Raw genomic sequence first — 7774 nt, 5'->3', positions numbered from 1 at the left:
GAGATAAAACACATCAGCAGTCCTTCTTAGTATTGAATCCAAGTATGAGATTTACGGCAGCGACAGGAGGTTGTCAGTCAGGAGACAAACAGCAGAGAGATGATCTATCAAACAAGCAGTGAAATATGATGGTGAGAAAATTCAAGTCTGGAAGTCTTTTGCCTGCTCGGGAGTTGGACACTCTTAAGTCTGACTAAAAAGAAATACTCTTTCAACAGTTACGACATAGTCTAAACCCTCACATGTGCATCTTCGTGGATAAGAATTTATGCATACATTGTTTTACAGTGCCTTTCCAAAATCAACTGAAAGAAAAGACAGAGACCAGATAAACCAAATGGTCAAGTGGTGAAGTGCAGCTGAGGCTAAACTAGGCTAAACTGAGTTAGCTTAGCTAACAGCAAGTCTGGTCTGTAAACTAGACTTGCTTTAAAGTAACAATTCGAACTACCTTTGATGAATAATCTGTAATTCAATTGCGTAAAAACGTTTTTGCCCTCTTACTTTTTTTATTTTGCAGATTTGTCACAGTAATTCAGACAAACAAATTCTAATATTACACAAAGATAAGATAAGAATTTATGGGTCCATCAATTAGGGAAAGTTGTCCAGGTCCTGAAGCTGCAAAGCAGCCCCAGACTATCACACTACCGCCACCATGTCTGACTGATGGTATGATGTTTTTTTAATATAATGTTGTGTTAGTTTTACACCAGATGGAACAGGATGGAAACCTAGTCCAAACCAGTCCACAGAATATGATAATCCACAGTGCTTCCTCCTCTCTACCTCCATTCTCTCTGTACTTTTCTGCAGGTATCCTCGGCCTTGGAGCTGTATATCTCCAGAATATAGTTTTTGTTGCCTGCTGTTCTTTTCTCTCTCCTCTTTCCACTCACCCCAACTGGTTGAGGCAGATGGCCACCCACCCTGAGCCTGGTTCTGCTGGAGGTTTCTTCCTCTAAAGGGAGTTTTGCCTTGAGATGACTTCTGTTGTGATTTGGCACAATACTAATAAAATTGAATTGAATATTTGCCCAAAAGTCTTGGGGATAATCAAGATATTTTTTGGCCAATGTAAGACCCTTGTGTTCTTTTTGGTCAGCAGTGACTTTCACCTTGAAACTTTCCCATAGATGCCATTTTTGCCCAGTCTCTTCTTATTATTGAATCATGAACACTGACCTTACCTGAGGCAGGTGAGGCCTGCAGTCCTTTAGATGTTGTTTTGGGTCTTTTTGGGAAGGTTGACCACTGTTCCAAGAGGAAAAAAATACTTACAGCACTGTAGGTTTTTAAGTAACTTATCCAACACTATTAATGCAGAATGAATAGGTAGTTTGCCAGGTGGCTAGTCAAATAGCATATTATTTAGCAGTCTGGTTACCTTGTAAATAGATCCCTTTACAATGGCTAATCCAGCAAGGCATGTGTTTACTTTCTTTGGTGTAGGAGACGCAGTTGATGTAAAATGTAAGCTGAAGGTTTGATTTGTCTTGCTCATGCTGATTGTCCTGATATGCTATGCTCTACTTTTCATATTTTTCTTGTCTCTACAGGGGAAACGATGAGCGTAGCATGAGGACTGATTTGTTAGAATGACCACAGTTATGAGAAAAAGACTGGGTTGTACTGTAGGAATTTCCTTTTCAGTCATGAAGTGAATGTAGGGCCCTGCTCAGTAATTCATAAATCAGCACACAGGATATTAGCCTGTTCATCTTATAATCTAATTTTCAAAATACTGTTAAGGCTCATAATATCATTGATTCAGTTTAGGATTTATGCAGTAGGTCAGTTTGGTAAAGTCATCAGTGGTTCCAAAGAGACCAAAACCGCAACAGACGGTGACAAAGAAAACTGGACAGAAGACGCTAATAACCACTAACAACTGCAGTTCGGCCTCCTCCTGCTATTAGCACAGAAAGCAGAGTGACGACAGACAGGAGTGAGAGGACAGGCTGCAGTACAGAGCAGAGACAAACTGATGGATTTTGAGGGTTCCCTGAGGCTAGAAGCAAAATAGCACCATCTAAAGCACATGATGACATTTTGTCAAGTTCTTGTGCTGTTGTTTTGTTTTGTTTTGTTTTGTTGTTCAGTTGTGGATCAACATGTAATATTCAGTCCAGCGATTACAGAAGACAGATAGAAATGCTTATAGCACCTGCAGCATGGTTAGATCACTGTCTCCTCACAGGCAAAATAGAAAATCTTCAACAAAATGTTTCTTTCAGTGTGTAGTTTTTCTATTCCCCACTTGTCAGTCTCTCCCTATTTCTTTGTGTACTTCAATCTTCTTTGCCTTTTCAGATTCTTACTTCTCTGTTTTATTGAGCTAAAATTAGAAATTGTGGAGAAATCATGAAAAACTTTTTAATCCACATTCATAACAACACAGAGCATATACAATAATACAAACATATTCCAGAAATTGTATTTTTTGTATTTTTTCCAAGGTTTTTCAATATATTCAAACAGTGAACTACTACACCTTTCACTTCTTTAATTTATTTCCCTCTATTCAACCCAGCTGCAGTTTTTGTATATCAGCAGTTTCCTGCAGTGGAGAGGAAGTACCCACCTATCCTGAGTTTGACACTTGATGTCTTTTACTTTCATATTGTTGCTAAACAGTGGAAAAAAAAGACCCTTTGCCCTGACACCAACATTGTGCTCCTTGAAAACGCTGCTTGGTCAATAATAAACCCGGATGTGTGCAGCAGGTTTCCCAGTTGTTGATGTCAGCTGCAAGTCACTGTTCCTGTTCCCAGGGTAGAAGGGTGGGCGGTAATTGTTACACTGTGGAGGGGGATACAAAGTGTGTGTGTGTGTGTGTGTGTGTGTGTGTGTGTGTGTGTGTGTGTGTGTGTGTGTGTGTGTGTGTGTGTGTGTGCGTGTATTTGTATGGCTATCATTGTGAGGACTAGCATGAGATGGGGGTTAAGACTAGGTTTTAGAATTAGGTTTTTCAGGACGGTTTGGGTAAGGCTGTGTGTGTGTGTGCATATTTGGTCTTGATGAATTAAAAGGATATGTATCTTTGGGCTTATCTGGTGCAAAAAGAGAAAACCTGTCAAACAACCCCCACAAAAAGAGAAAACCTCCCCATGAAGTGAGGTCACTTTCCCACTGTGTCACTCACTGCAGTGGCATCCCCCACAGCATCCAACAAACCTGAGAGGAATTTTTTTAATTAAACCAGTCAAGTGTGGAAAGAGCAGGAAGGGAAAATGGGAATGTCATTTTTTTTCAGCCCTGTCTTTCATAATAACCCCAAGGGAAACTCCTACTCTTCACCTCATGCAGCCAACAAACGTGAAAGACCCAAGTAGAAAGACACACACACACACACACACACACTTACGCATAGGCAGACACTGTACACCTATACACTGATATACTGCAGGCTGAGCCAGGGGACAGATCACTAGCAGATGTTGCTTTGCTCCACACCCAGCCTGGAGATCATTTCTAACATCATTCGGCTATTCTAAACTGTAGTTTTCTTGTAAACATTTGGCACACACGCCTCATAATTCATTAGGAAGTGCAATGTCTTCATCACAAACTGCTTGGGTCACACTGGAAAATCTCTCAGGGCTAAGGAATCTTACTTAGTTTTAGTTTTTCACTGGATCCTGGGGATATAATATTTTCCTGATTTCAAACACATAAAACTGAACCCACATTAGTCACACAACTGGCTGCTTACATGTGTACTTCAAAAGATAAGACCCTTTTTGGCCCCTTCCCAAACAATACTCACACATCCTAAGCTCTGTGCAAAGATTTCCTCTGGAATACTCCCCAGTGTTTTTCTGCTTTATGCCAAGGACAATAATATTATTCTGTCAACTAGCATGCAAGACGAAGGGAAAAAAATTATTGGAGTGTTAATGGTGTTTTTATTGGCAGGATTACGGTCATATTTTGCCCATCTCATCCTCTAATCCAGTTAGTCTATTGTCTTCCTTTTCAGCTTTACTTTAGCCCCAAAGCTCAGCTTCAAATCCAACAATAGAATGATTGGCCCGTACATTTCCCCATCTCTCGCTGTAGGGGTTTAGGCCTGGACCACATCCCAGAATGATTGGTATTACATGGGAGCTCTCTATTGCAGCTTTACAGGCCTTCAGAGGAAGCCTAATAACTGAGCTGCCTTCCACAACACTGAAATTATAACGCAGTGTTAAGCTCTGTAGATCTGATTGTGAGCTTAACTAATTTCAAGTGGGGTTAATATGATCTGTTAGGCTGCACATCAAATGTGTAAGCATGAATAGTTTGCACTAGGTAGAGTATTCAATTAATTAATTCTATGTACTGTATGTAGGATGCATCAGAAAATATTACTGGCATCAACCAAATTCCATACAAAAGTAATTTACATCATTACAGCAACATTTATTTAACCAAATAATCTGTCACGTGACTGCAAGAATGCTGTAAACCAGGCAATGTTAGTATATTAACAGTGTATTTATGGATATTTTGGCCATTGAATGTGGTCAGTAAGCCTTGTGATCAAGTTGCATCAGTGGTCAAGCACAGTACAACAGTTACGGAAAAAAAGCTGTTACTAGAACTCCAAACAAGTCAGTAACTAATCTTTATATTATGACTGTAAAACCATTATAAGTGTATTATTTGTACAGAAAAACCTAAACTAAATCATAGAAAAGCTACAGTATTCTGCAAATGTGACTTGGTAAACAAGCAGTGTAACTTCATAGTATTATATAGTACGGTCAACGTCAAACAGGCACACTGGAAGACAGAGGGCAAAGCTGGAGAACCACAGGGAGACGAGAGATGTTGTGGTGCAGTCGGATGTTCAAAAGAAATATGAGAAAACTAAATAGTGATTTCTCTGTCATTTTAAAAAACCAAAAAAAATAAAACAAAACCATTCAGCACCATGAATGTTTACACCAGGATATTGAATCATCCCACATGCACCGACCTGTTTCTCTCAGGATTGAACCCTTGACAACCTGCTTTTCACTCACAACTATGATCATCATGTAATCTTCTTGGGATAATGCTCTGCAGTATTGGGTTACACAATGCAGTCCATGTGCACTATATTAGTGCTAAACTAAGAATGACTGACAGGTTCCTATGTGTGACCCTGTCCAGCAGAGTGGAGGTCTGACAGAGGAGACGATTGGAGCATATACAGGACTTGACAGGTCAGACCACATGCTGTAAAAGACTGGAATTTAGACAGTCCTGAGAGAATGGACTGACACAGCCTCTCTTTAGTCATAACATCAGTAATGACTGAAAGCCAGCCTGCTTGTTCATAAGCTACTATGGTCCAGTAGTTTACTTTTCATCCATACTTTCAGTTCCAGTAGCTTGATGTGGCAACTTCACAGTCTTTTAATGATTTGAAAAGCCTTTAATATCACATGACTCATGCAGTGTGTTTAAACTAGAAGCCTTCATCAGAGTCTTCAGCCAAAGTGCAAATAGTGACCTGGCAGTGTCTTGAACCCAAATCAGATTCATGTGTGTATGAAAGAAAGTTGGGGCTTTAGAAACTAAACACCGATATCCTGCCAGAATAAACCATTCATTAACACACCGGTGAGCTGATTTTAAAGCCGTCCTACAAGGGTCGATATCCTAATTTTTCCTCCACATATTATTTACTTATCAGCATGTAAATTCAACAATGATTCCATCGAGACGAAACATAAGTGATTATGCTCCTCATAGATTTTCCCTTTGACTGTGACATGCCCTGAAAATCAGGGAGAGTCCAGCTGCACCATGAGCAACACATTTTTTAGATGCGAAGATAATGGCTCATTATTTGGTCTATGCCATTACAAAATAGTGGTATTTCCTGGCACTATAGTGATGTGTTTTGCAAAGATGCAGTGGATTCAGCTACAGCATTCCCCACATTGAACTTGTTGGAGAACAGCTGCATTACCTCATACTCGTAGAAATACTGTATTTTATCCAGGGGTCAGCATTCTGTTTTTGTGGCATCAAATGGGTCATGAAAATATCCAGTTAACTGCCTGTAAGCATCATAATCTGAGACAAGATACACCCAAACGGGTCAAATCGCAGCTCCTTCTCATTTCTCTTGTTGTGACTGATAGACTGTTCTTGGCTGTGCCACTTTCCATGCAGGATTCCTTCTTAGTGAGAAAAGAACCGCGAACATTAGTCAAGTTGTACGAAACCAACTAATGATGCTACACTGCCACACACTTAGGGCTTCAGTCCAGTGGGAGCACAAGAGAGGCAGAAGCGTGAGAAAACATCCAGAAAGCTTCAAGTTTGCAGGATTGCTCTGTCTGTGTGTGTGCCAGTGGAAAGTTTGAAAATGTGTCTCATCATTCTAGGTTCTTGTTTTTGCTTTGCTGTGCGCAGACCTTGGTTGTGAACCGCAGTCGATGATAAAGCAATATATATGTGTGTGTGTGTGTGTGTGCAAAACCATTTTAAATGAAGCAACCAAATGAAATCACTTTTTTTCCCCTGTGTTGATCCCTCAAAAGTTCAAGAGGTCTGCAAGAAAAATCAAGAACCAGTGGGAGCTGGTCAGTGATGAATCTTGAAGTTTGACCTGACCCATCACCTATGTACAAAAAACATCCTCCATACTCACTAGTTGCCACCTGATGCACTTGACAGAGAGGTTGAAATGAGCCTGTTTCATTTGAACTGTCCCTGTGTATGAGGTACTGCAGACAGGCATGCGTTTTAGATTTGCAGCCAAAAAAAAAAAAAAAACCCACTTCCTTACACTTGTCTTCAGTCAGTGGAAAACACTCACAGCTGGTGCTGATCAGCTTCCCCTCGTTTCTGTCAAAGGTTGTGACCCCTGAGTGCCTGATTTGAGATAAATCATCGGCCTCCATTGGGAGACACTCACAGTGCGGGGTGTGTGACGGTCAATGATCTCTTGATTTTTCTCACATAATCCATATCTTTGGACGGGCTATGTCTAAAACAACAACAAAACTGGAGATACTGGATTTTTATTATGATAGCACCCATATATGATTTTAAAAGGTGGAAAGACAGAGCCTTAATGTGCTTTTTGTGCTCTTTATGTTTTGGCATACTGTATTTGTATTTTACTTTGACTCACGGCAAAATAAGTCCTTGTCTTTCACTTGAGCTTTAATCCGGTTGGCAGCCTTGTTAAAAACCCACACATATTTATTTTACACTCTAGCCAACATCCTAAATGATGCGAAGATGACAAATTTGCCGGAAAATGATGCACAAGATGTTTATTATTGCCACCGGGCACTTGTGATAATCTGTTACAGTAATTGTTGAGAAACTCCGGAGTTCAAGAGTCGAGCACAGTATGGGGACGCTTGATTCCTCACATTACAACTAGTAGTGGATGAATTGTGTGGTTTTGTGGTTTTCAGCAAAAAATAGCAGAAATGGGTAAGTCCCCGAGAACTAAATAAAGTGAAAGAAAAGTTCTGGTAATGAGTTTTTTTTTAATCGTTCCCAGAGAGATTAGAACAATATTGAGAGTTGTTTGTGGGGGGGGGGGGGCTGGAAACAAAGAGACAGAAAGTCTTTACAAGTTTGAGGGCAACATGACGCAGGCTCCAGCAGCCATGTGGTGAAGAAAGACATGTTTGTCAGGTTCCTCCCACTGGACATCAGCCTGAAGATGGAGCAGCTATCAGTAATTGGCTCAGTTCATGGGTTCACAGGATCACCTCTCAGTCCCTGACTCCTCCTTTAGCCTTTGTTCTTTTCGGTGTCTGACACTTTTTGG

Source organism: Anabas testudineus, chromosome 10 (assembly GCF_900324465.2).
Source record: "Anabas testudineus chromosome 10, fAnaTes1.2, whole genome shotgun sequence".
Classification (NCBI taxonomy): Eukaryota; Metazoa; Chordata; class Actinopteri; order Anabantiformes; family Anabantidae; genus Anabas; species Anabas testudineus.
Note: the sequence above shows the minus strand (reverse complement) of the source record.